The sequence below is a fragment of the Triturus cristatus genome, chromosome 1_1 (assembly GCF_964204655.1).
Source record: "Triturus cristatus chromosome 1_1, aTriCri1.1, whole genome shotgun sequence".
NCBI lineage: Eukaryota > Metazoa > Chordata > Amphibia > Caudata > Salamandridae > Triturus > Triturus cristatus.
This window is the reverse complement of record NC_140579.1, coordinates 1,200,425,319-1,200,439,245: the sequence shown is the minus strand read 5'-3', so window position 1 is coordinate 1,200,439,245 and position 13,927 is coordinate 1,200,425,319. Positions and strand designations below refer to the sequence as shown.

The 13,927-nt window shown below is 52.6% G+C and overlaps 1 protein-coding gene across 3 annotated transcripts in view; it reads right to left on the bottom strand.

The window, feature by feature from the left end:
- The window catches only part of LOC146871825 (ATP-dependent chromatin remodeler CHD8-like), a 3,469,548-nt gene that overhangs the window by 908,333 nt on the left and 2,547,288 nt on the right, over positions 1–13,927 (bottom strand). The gene's annotated exons all lie outside the window — the stretch shown is intronic.

The following is a 13,927-nucleotide window of genomic DNA, read 5'->3' as shown; positions in this document are numbered from 1 at the left end:
TAAATTAAAGGTCATAATGGTAAACATGGAACCTATTACAATTCTAAGCAAACGACTATGAAAGGGACTCATGTACTGACAGTTGAGTTAACTTGTAGACAATCTTCACTGTGGATCAGTGAGTCTATCCTCATGCACATCCCTTGTTCAATTTATGAGTAACTCTCATATAAACAAACACCACCAACAAACCAACTGAAACAATAACCCGTGGGTAAGGAAGAATAATGTTACTTACCCAGTAAGCATCTCTTTTTGGCATGTAGAGCTGTAGATTCACATCCTTTGCATACTCCTGCCATCTAGTGTTTGGTCTGGATGTTTGCAAGTTGTGTTTTCTTTGAAGAAGTCTTTCCAGTCAAGAGGTGAGGTGACTCCTCCTTTCAGTGATAGGAAGCATGCTTGGTGGTGTTTGACGTGGGCTTGCAGAGGGTGAGACCTATCCAGCCCCATTGTCTTTTCAAGATTTCTTCATGAGCAGGGATTTGGGAAGTCTTAGGAGTAGGAAACTGGAATTTTGTTGCAGTTGTCCCCCCATTAGAACTACTAGGTGCTGGTTTTCGACTCTGATAGTCCACTGAAGCCTGCTAACCAGGCTCCAGTGCCAGTGCTCCTTCCCTAAAGCAAAGTAAATGTTCACTTGTACACAAATTGAGAAAGACGTTATCACCCCTCTAAGTCCCAAGTAAATGGTGCCCTGGTACCTAGGGCATGGGTACTAAAGAACAAGTTACTTACCTTCGGTAACGATATATCTGTAAGAAACATTAGTTAGTTAGATTCCTTACCTTAGAATATCCCCAGGCATCAGGCTGGATCCGGAAATAATTTGTCAGCAATACACTTGGGCGTCGCTAGGCGTCGTCTGCGGCTCTGCGTCTGTCTTCAGCATCATGATCGCCGGGATGACGTTGGAGTACTTAGACGCCGCCCTCTGGCGCTGACGTCAGTTCTTGTACATAGGTTTCCGCGCCAGGAACGCAGAGCCATGCAAGAAACCGACACTGGTGCCATGAATCTAGGGCCCTGAAAGGGATGACCTTAACCCTAGATATCAGTTCGCAGAACGGGGAGGATGGGTGGGGCGGTAAGGAATCTAACTAATGTTTCTTTCAGATATATCGTTACCGAAGGTAAGTAACTTGTTCATCTGAAAGAAACACGTTAGTTAGATTCCTTACCTTAGAATACCAACCCCCGGTGGTGGGTCTGCGAACCAAGATCACACCAGGAAGTCCTGGAGAACGGAACGGCCAAAGAAGCCGTCTCTCCGGACTTGGCTGTCCAGACAGTAATGCTTAGCAAACGTGTGCAGTGAGGCCCACGTACCTGCCTGACAAATGTCCTGCAGAGGGACTCCCCGTCCCAGGGCAGTAGTAGCTGCTGTGGCCCGAGTGGAATGGGCCCTCAGTCCCACAGGAGGTTACTTCTTAGCCAAGGAATAACAGGCCTTAATGCACAAAAAGACCCACCGAGAGATGGTCCGTTTGTGCACTGCTCGCCCCTTCTTAGCGCCCACGTAGCCAACAAAGAGTTGGTCGTCCACCCGGAACTGTTTCGTGTGGTCCAGATAGAAGGAGAGCACACGTTTTGGGTCCAGACGGTTGAGCCTCTCTTCCTCTTTCGAGGGATGCGGAGGCGGAAAGAAGGTGGGCAATGTAACAGACTGGCCGATGTGAAAGGCAGTTACCACCTTAGGGAGAAAGAAAGGACGAGTCCTGAGAACAACCTTGTCCGGATGCACAGAGAGGAAAGGAGGTTTAGAAGAAAGAGCCTGGAGCTCACTCACCCGTCTGGCCGAGGTGATGGCTACCAGGAAAGCAGTCTTAAGAGTCAGAAGACGAAGAGGACAATTGTGAAGCGGCTCAAAAGAAGAGGACAATTGTGAAGCGGCTCAAAAGGAGCGGAGGTTAACACCAGGTTCAAGTCCCACTGAGGTCTTACGAAAGGGACAGGAGGAAACATGCGAGTAATGCCTTTAAAGAATCTAGCAACAGGGGACTTGAAAAGAGAAGGCTGATCAGGAAGCTGTAAGAAGGCAGAAACAGCTGAAAGATATCCCTTGAGGGTGCCCAGAGCAGAGCCCTGCTGGGCCAGGGAAAGAAGAAAGAGGAGAACTTCAGAAAGAGGTGCGGAAAGAGGATCCACAGCCTTTGCTGTGCACCATGCCACAAATTTGTTGCACATGCAGGCGTATACCGTTTTACTGGAGGGACGCCTAGCTGCCAGAATGACATCACAGACTTCAGGAGGTAAGTCAAATGGCATCAACTGTCGTCGCTCAAACTCCACGCATGGAGGTAGAGGCTGGACAGGTTCGGGTGGAGGACCGTCCCCTGCTGCTGCGACAGAAGGTCCTCCTGAAGAGGCAGTTGAATCGGGGGATCGATTGACAGACTGAGTAGTTCGGGATACCAGTATCTTCGTGCCCAAACCGGAGCCACAAGGATGACTTGGGCCAAGTCGCGCCTGATCTTCTTCAGCACTCTGGGCAGAAGTGGTATAGGCGGAGAGGCGTACAACAGACCGCAACTCCACTCGCGACGAAAAGCGTCTCCGAGCGAGCGCCGCCTTGGAAATTCCAATGCACAGAACTGCTGACATTGCGCGTTCTCTTCGGTGGCAAATAGATCTAACCAAGGCTCTCCCTACTGCCGAAAGAGGCCTTGCGCCACGTCCGAGTCCAGACGCCATTCGTGATCCATCATGCACCGGCGGGTGAGTTCATTCGCCCTGGCGTTCAAAGAGCCCGCCAGGTGTTGAACCACCAGGGTGATGCCCTGATGTTCCAGCCATGTCCAGAGGCGCAGAGCCTTCTGACAAAGGGTCCACAACCCCACCCCGCCCGGTTTGTTGCAATATCACATGGCGGTGGTGTTGTCCGTGAACACCTGCACTGCACTTCCCCGTACAGAGGGAAGGAATGCCTTCAGTGCAAGCCGGATCACCCGCAGTGCCAATAGGTTGATATGGAGCCGGGACTTCGCCGGAGACCAGAGGCCTCTGATCTCCGCCTCTCCCATGTGGCACCCCCATCCCAGGAGGGACGCATCCGTCACCACTGTGTGCTCCGGTTGGGGAAGGGAGAGGGATCTGCCACCGACCCAATCGCAGTCCGTGTGCCACCACTGCAACTGTCTTGCAGTGCCCTCCGTGATCAGGATGTGGTCGGACAGGTTGCCCCGATGTTGAGCCCACTGGAACTTCAGGTCCCACTGCAGAGCCCGCATCCGTCACCTGGCGTGATGTGCCACCAGGAGGCCATCAGACCCAGCAGCCGCAGCACCAACCTGACCGAAACTCGGGATAAAGGCTGAAAGATCGGAATCAGAGCCTGTATATCCCGAACCCGCTGTTCCGGAGGATAGACCCGAAACAGCGCAGAGTCCAGAACCGCTCCAATGAAAAGAAGCTTCTGGGAGGGACTCAGATGCGGCTTCGGCACGTTGATGGAGAACCCCAGCCAATACAGGAGGTCGGCCGTAGTATGGAAGTGGGAGACGACTGCCTGGGGCGAACCCACCTTCAACAACCAGTCGTCGAGATAGGGGAAGACTGGAACCCCTAATCTGCGCAGATGAGCTGCGACCACCGCCATCACTTTCGTGAACACGCGAGGGGCACTGGTGAGGCTGTAGGGGAGCACGGTAAATTAAAAGTGCTCATGGCCTACCGTAAACCGCAGCTAACGCCGGTGGGCCCGCAGGACGGGGATGTGGTAATATGCGTCCTGCAAGTCCAACGCTACCATCCAGTCTCCAGGGTATAGGGCAGCCAGAACCTGAGCTAAGGTCAGCATCTTGAACTTCTCCTTCCGGAGGAAGGCGTTGACTTTCCTGAGGTCCAAGATAGGGAGTAGGTCCCCTTTGCCCTTCTGGGGAACCAGAAAGTAGTGAGAGTAACAACCCCGACCTAATTCTGGGCCAGAAACGTGCTCGATGGCCCCCTTGGCCAAGAGAGCCGTAACTTCCTCCTGCAGAAGTTGCAAGTGATCCCCCGACATGTGGTGGTACTGCAGTGGCATGGCTGGAGGGGCCGCCTCGAAGGGGAGGGAGTAGCCCCTTTGGACGATTTGCAGCACCCACCTGTCCGACGTGATGGTATGCCAGTGGAGCAGGTGATGGCGAAATCTGCCTCCCACTGGCGTGGAATGGGCCTGAAAGGTCGGACTAGGAAGGTTTTGAGGCGGATGCTGCTGGGGCAGATATGGGCAGATATGGGCAGACCGGCTCTGTCCCCCTGCTCCGCCTCGGCGGAATCCACGTCTGCGACCGCGTGGATGCTGGTTCTGCGGCCTGTGGCTAGACGGACGTGTGGGGGCGCCCCTTCCTTGGCCACGAAAGGGGCGAAAAGCGGAAGTTTGCAGGCGCGTTGCCGAGAGACCCAAAAACTTGGCCGTAGCCCTGGAGCCCTTAAAGCGCTCCAGCGCACTATCCGCTTTGTCGCCAAAAAGGCGACAGCCATCGAAGGGCATGTCCATGAGAGTGCTCGTGGATCTCAGCTAGGCGTGGCGACGAATCGCCACCGTCGTCGCAATCGCCCTACCTAGCGAGTCCGTGGTGTCAAGCCCACATCGAATCGAGTACCGTGCTGCATCCCTCCCCTCAGCAAGAGCCTGGCCGAGCTGTGTCCGGACCTCCTCCGGACACTGGGGCAGCACGTCCGCCACCGTATCCCACAAGGAGTGGGTGTAACGGTCCAAAAGGCACGCGGTATAAATAGACCGCAAACCCAAACTGAGGGAGGAAAACAGCTTCTTCCCAAACTGTTCCAACCTTTTGGATTCCCGATCCGGAGGAGCGGACGGGAAGGTGGTTTGGGATGCAGAGGCCTGGATAACCAGGCCCTCAGGGGTGGGGTGCACCGACAGAAATCTGGGGTCGCCCGGTGCAGCACAGGAGTGACTATGGAGGGCTTGGACCAGGTACCCATCAGAACGTCAGTCAGTGCTTCATTGAACTGCAGTAGAGGCTCAGAAGAGCTTACTGGCAGTTGAAGCACTTCAGTGAAGAGGTTAGTCCTCATGGACACTGCAGGGAGCTCCAGATGAAGGGCTTCGGCAGCACTGCGCAGCACCACGGAATAGGTTGCACCCTCCTCCGTAGCCACGGAGGGAGGAGAGATGAAGCCAGTGTCAGGGGAGGTGTCGTGACCACTGGCATCCCCCAGCTCTTCTGCCCAGTCCTGATCCAACTGGCACTGCTGTGCCAGAGGGTCCTCAGACCCCTCCCAGTCGTCCCCGTCATCCGACTCCTGGTAGACAGGTTGAAAGGACAGAGCCGGGCGGTAGATGAATTGCTCATCCATCGGCGCCGGAGACGGCGCCGCTCCGACGCTGGACCCGGACCGGGGCTAAAACTGGGGACGACGTCGTACGAAGACGGCGCCGGGGGCGGCGCCATAGGGGTCGGCGCCGGCGGAGGGGTCGTAAGGTCAACCGGCGCCAACCGGGATCCAGGCCTGGATCCCACAGGGGCCTGCAGTTTCGTGACCGAAGTCGACGACGGCGCCGGAGCCGCCGGCTCGCTAGGCCTCCAAGTCGGACCTGCGGGGCCCGAAGGTGCGCCAAGGCAGTAGAGACACCGACGGTGGTGATCCGTAGCCGACATCAGTCAGTGACAGGCGTCGAACGGCTTGAATCCGGGCATCCCTACCGGCACCAGGAGTCGAGGTCGACTCGAAAGATGAACCAAAAAAGCTTAGTCAAAAAGTGACTAAAGGGTATGCTCTTCCTGGATCTGCCCTTACTGGTGCGGAAAAATGAAGAACTGATGTCAGCGGGCGAGGGCGGCGTCTAAGTACTCCGACGAAGTCATCCCGGCGATCACGACGCCGACGACAGACGAAGAGCCGCAGACAACGCCTAGCGACGCGCAAGAGTATTGCTGACGAAAAATGTTTCCGGATCCAGCCTGACGCCTGGGGATATTCCAAGGTAAGGAATCTAACTAACGTGTTTCTTTCAGATGAGGTCTCCCAAGGACTGCAGCATGTATTATGCCACCCAAAAGGACCCCCATATAGATTACATGCAGGCTGCCATTGCAGACAGCGTGACATGGTACAAACCTTGAGTGAAAACACGACATGGCACACTCAGTGTGTGCCATGCCAAAGTCACTGCATGTAATATAAGAAAGTCTTCCCTACAGCAGGCAATGTAGCTCTAAGGCAGGGTGCATTATATAACACGAGAGGGAATCACTGCCTGAGCAGCTTTTCCCTATGCTATTTAGTTCAATTACTATATGGCACAAGAGAACCGGGAATCCATCTTAAGTATATATACTGGCACTGGTCATTACAAGTTCCCCAGCTACATAATAGCATTACAAACAACTATGGTGTTTGGTATCACACACCTTGTCTTAATAAATTCATACTGATGCCAGTAGTGGATCCATTAACATATATGCACTCAGAGTGCCCCTTAGAGGTGCCCCTGAACACCTACCACCATTGTAGTGTGCTGGCCGACTGGCATCGACCCACCACAGACCGGTTTCTGACCCCCTTCAGGTGAGAGGCCACGCTCTGAGGCCAGAAACAATGCCTGCTCTGGAGGAAGGTGTTCACACCTCCTCCAGCAGGATAGCTAGTGATTTAGCATATCAAGGCCAGGGGTTTCAACGCCCCTGCCACCTTTGATATGCGACACCGGGTTCCCCCAGACCTGGGAGATGCCGCCCCCTGCCCTAGGCCCATTTGGCACCAGGACATGCTGGAAATTAGCTATGCAAGGGGGCCTGTTGCACCTCCAGGCTAGTCACATCCCTAAGGTGGGCTTCCTGATGTTCTCCACGAAAGAAGGGTTCCATCAACTTGATTTTGGTGGAATTAGAAACAAAAGAACAGGATGTAAGAAACTGGCTCTATATATACTGCACCAAAGTCAGGTACAGTGTGTATAGAGTCCAAGGTATCTAGAGGTTTGGCAGAAGTTAAAGTTAGATAGAACCTTACTCTCTAAAGTGGTAGCTTGGTTGAGCAGAAAGGATGTATCAGAGGACAGTGTTAAGCATTTGATGTACACACTCAGACAGCAAATGAATTCACACGCTTCAAGAACTGAACTCTAGGCCAATTGTTTTTATATAAAAAATATACTGGTGTTTTATTTCTAGAACCAAGCAAGCCTGGTACAGGTAAGCATATTGCAACACATTGCAGGTATAGTACAGTCAAATGAATGGGCTTTTTAAGTAAAATTCAGTTAATTACTTTTCAGATTACTTTTACTAACACAGGGTTCGATCCAAGATTCAGCCCTGTGACATATCATACCATAAACAGGTGAGTAAATGCGTTTTAGTTAGAGGTACGATTTTTAAAGAATATTATTATATTTCAGAAGTTGACACTTAGAAACTTTTTCACATAGAATCACCAATGTTATCCTATGGGAGGAAATTCACTTAGCAGGTAAGTTACTTTTGCGTTACTTTTGTAATCCAGTGCTGGACTCCTAGATTCAGCACTAGTACATCTACTTCAAACAGATAAGTAATTACGTTTTTGTAGTTTGTACGATTTTTAAAGAATATTCTTGTATTTCAAACGTTGACACTTGAAAAAGCCTTTTCACAAAGAACCCCCAATGTTATCCTACATAAGAAAATTCAATTCACAGGTAAGTTACTTTTTAGTTACTTTTCTTACTCCGTGCTTGTGAGAAAGTGGCTCTGTATATACTGTTCCCCAATAGGTACAGTGTGTACAGAGTCCACAGTCCCCAGAGGTTTGGCAGAGGCTAAAGTTAGATATAACCTTACTCTCTAAAGTGGTAGCTTGGTCGAGCAGTAAGGCAGTATCAGAGGACAGTGTAAAGCATTTGTTGCACACACTCAGTCAGCAAATGGTCTCACACACTCAATAACTGAACTCTGGGCCAATGGTTTATATAAAAAATATATGTTTGTTTTATTTTAGAACCAACAATAGGTATTAAAATATACTTTCTCAGAATGAGATGCTTTAGTTAAATATTTTTGCAATATGCAATTGACTTTTGTAGCTAGTAATTACAGGTTGTTGCAACAGACAACACAATTTCAAACACAATGGTACATTGAGCTCAATGGAAGTTTCAAGTTATTTACAATAGATTACTTTCAGGATTACTTTTCTAACTCCAGGACTGGATCCTAGATTCAGTCCTGGGACAGTTCTTGGAAACAAGTGAGTAAAGTCGACTTAATTACTGTTGCGATTTTTAGGAAATATTTTGCTATTTTCAGAGTTGACAGAAGAAATTTCATAGAAAAACAGTTGTTGGAAACAGCCCACCCCCACTCCGCAGGGTGGTGGTGGACTCCTCGAACACACTGTGGTAGCTTGGCTCGAGTGGTCAGGAAACAGGCGCAGTGCTAAGCATACAATATACCCATACAGGAACCATGCGTGCATCCGTTCCAAAAACGACTCTACACCGTAAAAATTATGAAAATATTCTTTCTTTATCTTTTTCTCTTAGTTGCTGATTGGAAAAATAAATAGGTCAATCACAATATACAAGTTTCAATTAGTGCAGGTCAAATAAATATCGGCTGTTTGATTAAATAAATAGGGGTGATCATAAATAACAGGGCATAAATACAAGTGCAATATATACAGACAATTAAATACTTTGAGGCAATAAATACTGTACCAATAAATATTGTACACCAACAAGTCCTGTGGACCTATAAATATAGTGCAGCAATAAATAGATAAAAATTCAATAAATACAGTATCCCCAATAAATAATTAAAAGTATACAGCACCCCTCATATAATCAGATGACACTTCACTTCTTAAGGGCTGATTTGGCCCAGGCACAGCTTGTAGGGTTGTGGAAGGCTTGAGGGGGGAGGCTACTCCCTGGCTGGGACAAGGCTGAGGCCTAAACTGAGGTAGATCCAAGGGGGGTATACCAGTGCCCTGGCTTTCTCTCTCCACACAACCTCTCTAGGTTAGTCCCAGTTCGCCCCTTGCACAGTCAGGTTGGTTTCAGCACCTCCCTAGCCCCTTAGAGCAGTCTCTCAGGTCTCCACAGGGCCTTAGGCGCCCTCTACTCCACTTACTGCCCTTTTTCTGATGTTCCGACGCCGCTGGAGTCGTGTCGACGCCGTGAGGCGGTTCCGGTTCGGTCTCGGCGGCCTCGGCACAATGTCAGTTCTTTGACGACGCCGGCAGGCGGTTCCGGTCCGATGTCGGTGGCCTCGGTTCGATCTCGACCTCCGATTCGACGGCGTCGGGCAGTCTCTTCACGATGTCGACTTCGGGCGGCTCCGGTCCGATGGCGCTCTCGGCTCCGATGACGTCGGCCGGCCTGGCCTCGATGTCGACTTCCGGCGACTCCGGGGTGCGATCCTCACCCCCGACCTCCGGTGCTCCTCTACCTCGGTCTCCGACGACTCCGGAGGGCGGACTTCACTCCTCCGATGACGCCGCTCGCTCGACCTCGGTTCACTTCCTCCTCGACCTCTGGTATTCCTCACGACCTCCGTCGGCGCCCTCTCACGACCTCAGGCGGCTCCGGGTACGACGTCTGCTACTTCAGTCAGCGCCGCTTCTCCACCTCGGGCTCCAGGTCTTAGGCTACTCGACGCCGGACTCCAGGGAAACCAGTTTCCAGGTCAGGATCTTGCTGCTTTCTTGGTTCTAAGGCCTGTTCCTGCTGTCCAGGTCCTTAGGATAAGTTTCTTCTGTCTTCTTCCCACACAGGGCTATAGGCTGGGATCCATCAGTAGGGACAAGTATCAAGGGTGGGTTTATGGACCCCACTCCAGGCACAAGTTTCCACCCCTGCTGCTTCACTCCTTCCTCCTTCACTGTTGTGCTCCTCTCTCTTCACCAGTCAGGTGCCAACTGCCAGCTCCAACTGCCAACGGCCTCTCTTATCCTCCCAACATTCTAAACGGTCTCCAACTGTCACAGAGTTCTGGAATCTCCTGGAATGTTCTGGAAGGTGCTGGTAGGTTCCAGTGGATGCTGGTGATGTCACAGGTGGCCACCATTTTGTGATCCAGGCCCTCAGACAGAAGTTTCAGGGGTAGCTAAAATGGCTCCCTGAATCTGCAGCAACACTAAAAAGTCTGGTGGTTCCCAAAAAGGAAAAATTCAAACAGGGGTTGAGGCAAAAGTGGGACAAAATAAATAATGATGAGGAGGGACCACCCAAAGGGCTGACAGGTCTAACACGCGTCCCCCCCAGCTGAAAGTGGGGAGAGCTACCCAACCCCTTGGGAGTTCTCATCACTAAGGCGGAAATACCTTGAGAGACCGTCTGCATTGGCGTGGTCCACTCCAGGCCGATGTTCCACCTGAAAGTCCATCCCCTGTAGGGAAATAGACCACCTCAACAACTTGGGATTCTCCCCCTTCATTTGCATCAGCCAACGAAGGGGTCGGTGGTCGGTCTGAACTAGGAAGTGCGAGCCAAACAGGTATGGCCGCAACTTCTTCAGAGCCCATACCACTGCAAAGGCTTCACGCTCTATTGCACTCCACTTCTGTTCCCTGGGAAGTAGTCTCCTGGATAGGAAGACCACGGGTTGATCCAGACCCTCTTCGTTGAGTTGCGATAACACTGCCCCAATGCCATGTTCTGATGCATCTGTCTGGACAATGAACTTCTTGGAAAAGTCTGGGGCCCTTAAGACCGGGGCCTCGCACATGGCTTTCTTCAATTTCTCAAAGGCTTGCTGACAAGCCTCCGTCCAGACTACCCGTCGAGGTTGTTTCTTGGACGTGAGCTCCGTGAGAGGGGCTACGATGGTACCGTACCCCTTCACGAAGCGGCGATAGTATCCCGTGAGGCCCAAAAATGCTCGGACCTCAGTCTGTGTCTTGGGGGGTTCCCAGGCCATGATGGCCTCGATCTTCGCCTGGAGGGGTTGCACCGTTCCCCTACCCACCAAGTGTCCAAGGTACACTACCGACCCCTGCCCGATCTGGCACTTGCTGGCCTTGATCGTCAATCCAGCTTGTCTCAGGGCCTGGAGAACAGCTTGCAGGTGACGCAAGTGATCCTCCCAGCTGTTACTGAAGACGGCTATGTCATCCAGATAAGCAGCAGAGAAACTCTCCATTCCGGTGAGGATCTGGTTTACCAGGCGCTGAAACGTGGCAGGTGCGTTCTTGAGCCCAAAGGGCATCACACAGAACTGGTAGTGGCCATTGGGCGTGGAGAAGGCTGACCTTTCCCTTGCTCCATCAGTCAAAGAGATCTGCCAGTACCCCGAAGTAAGGTCAAAGGTACTTAGATATTGGGCAGCTCCCAGCCGGTCAATCAATTCATCCGCCCTAGGGATCGGATGAGCATCAGTCTTTGTCACTGAATTCAGTCCCCGGTAGTCCACACAGAACCTCAGTTCTGGTTGGGCACCCGGTGGTGCAGCTTTCGGTACTAACACCACCGGACTGGACCAGGGGCTGCTAGAAGGTTCAATCACTCCTAGCTCCAGCATCTTAGTGACTTCACTATGAATGCTGGCCTTCACCTTGTCTGACATCCGGTAGATCTTGGACTTCACAGGTGGGCTGTCTCCTGTGTCCACGTCATGGACGCACAGGTGAGTCCTACCCGGGACAAGGGAGAACAACGCAGAGTACTGCCCCAGGGCCTGGCGACAGTCCTCCTGCTGTTCAGGAGTTAGAGATGGGGAGAGAATCACTCCCTCCACCGACCCATCCTTTTCCTGAGACGCAAACAGATCAGGGAGAGGCTCGCTTTCCACGTCCTCTCCTCCGTCAGTCACCATCATCAAGATGACTTCGGGCCTCTCGTGGTGGGGTTTGAGGCGGTTGGCATGCAGCACCCGCAGGGGCTGACGAGGGGTCTTCAGGTCCACCAAGTAGGTAGCCTTACCCTTCTTCTCCAACACCTCAAAGGGTCCTGACCAGCGATCCTGGAGGGCACTAAGCTCTCCTGGTTCGATCACCCACACCTTCTGGCCAGGCTCCAACTCCACCGGGTGAGCGTTGTGGTCATACCACGCCTTCATTACAGCTTGGCTGGCTTCCAAGTTGTCAGAAGCTTGCTTCCACAACTTAGCCATTTGGCTCCGGAAGGCCAGCATGTAGCTCACCACATCCTGGGGGAGCTTTCTGGGAGTTCTTTCCCATCCGTCTCTCACCAGGTTAAGAGGTCCGCGTACAGGGTGCCCATACAGAAGCTCGAAGGGGCTGAAGCCCACTCCCTTCTGTGGCACTTCCCTGTAGGAAAAAAGTAAACAGGGTAAGAGGACGTCCCATTTCCTCCGCAGGCTTTCAGGCAGACTTCTGATCATGCCTTTCAAGGTTTTATTAAACCTCTCCACCAGACCATTGGTCTGGGGGTGGTAAGGAGTCGTGAACCGGTAGGTCACTCCACACTCCTTCCACATTGCCCGCATATATGCTGACATGAAGTTGGTCCCCCTGTCGGACACAACTTCCTTGGGAAAACCCACTCGGGTAAAGATTCCCATCAGGGCCCTAGCCACAACAGGTGCTGTTATGGTCCTCAGAGGTATTGCCTCTGGGTACCGTGTGGCATGATCCACCAGAACCAGGATAAACCTGTGACCAGCTGTAGTTGGTGGATCTAATGGACCCACTATGTCGATGCCCACCCTTTCAAAGGGGGTGCTAACGACAGGAAGTGGTTCCAGGGGAGCTTTCAGCTTCACCCCTGTTTTCCCACTGGCTTGGCAAGACACACATGTCCGGCAGTAGGTATCGGACGACACTTTCATCTGAGGCCAATAAAAGTGTGGGACAAGACGGGCGAAGGTCTTGTCTTGCCCCAGGTGTCCTGCCAATGGTATCTCGTGAGCCAACTCTAAAAGGAAGGCTCGATAACGTTGAGGAACTACCAAGGCTCGTGACGATCCATGTAGGGGTGCCTTGGGTTCACTGTAGAGGAGGCCATCCTCCCAGTAAACACTGTAGTTCCCTTCAACGTTCCCTGCTGCCTGGGCTTCGGCCTGTCGCCTCAGCCCCTCAAGGGTAGGGCACTCCCTCTGGCCCTGGCAGAATTCCTCCCTGGACGGGCCTCCCTCCACGTGCCACTCGGCCGGGATGGGTAGGTCCTCCAGGTTGGTAACGTCCCCCTCCGCAGACTCCTGGTCCACCACCTCCGGTGGCCTATCCGTCCTACGGGGTGGAGACGCCGAGGCAGGCTCCTCCTGTCCTCGGTTCTTCCCTTGACTGGCAGCTGGCTGGGCCTTTGTTCCAGGCTCCAGCCGGAATGAACTCCCTCTTCGGGTAGTCGCGGACCTTGTGCTAACACAGGCCCAGTCAGGTGTACCCAGCATCTCGGTGTGAGTCCGGTATTCCACCTCCTTCCAAGCGTTGTGCTCCATGTCATTGCCCAGCAGACAATCGACTGGCACGGCAGGGCTTACGGCAACTCGAAGTGAACCTGCAACCCCCCCCCATTCAAAGGGAACCTCGGCCACTGGATAGTGACCTGTTCTGCCGTCAGCCATCGCGGCTGGGTGGAGTACATCGGGAATTACCTGCTCTGGAGACACCAGTTGGCTACGCACCATAGTCATACTGGCTCCTGTGTCTCTCAGAGCCTCCCCTCTTTGGCCGTTGATGGTGATCCACTGCCCATACTTTGCGGTATTTGCGGGCACCTGAATCTTAGGAACCATCTCCCGTTCTCCCAGGGACACTAAAGTGACACCCGCCCACTCCCTTCCCTTGGTTAAGGGCATCTCCTCCCCGAGCACTACACTAGCTACTCCGGGGGGCTTTCCTCCAGTGGGAGGGGGTGATCGTTTCTGACACTTCGGATCTCCTTTATAGTGTCCAACGCCACCGCACTCATAGCAATGGACAACCCTTGGCTGCTGACTCTGGCCAGGATTAGGGCTTCTGGGTGGGTTAGCCTTAGAGGTGAATCCTGTTCCCTTCCCTTGGAAGTTATTTTGGGGGCCTTTGGAGAACTCCTTTT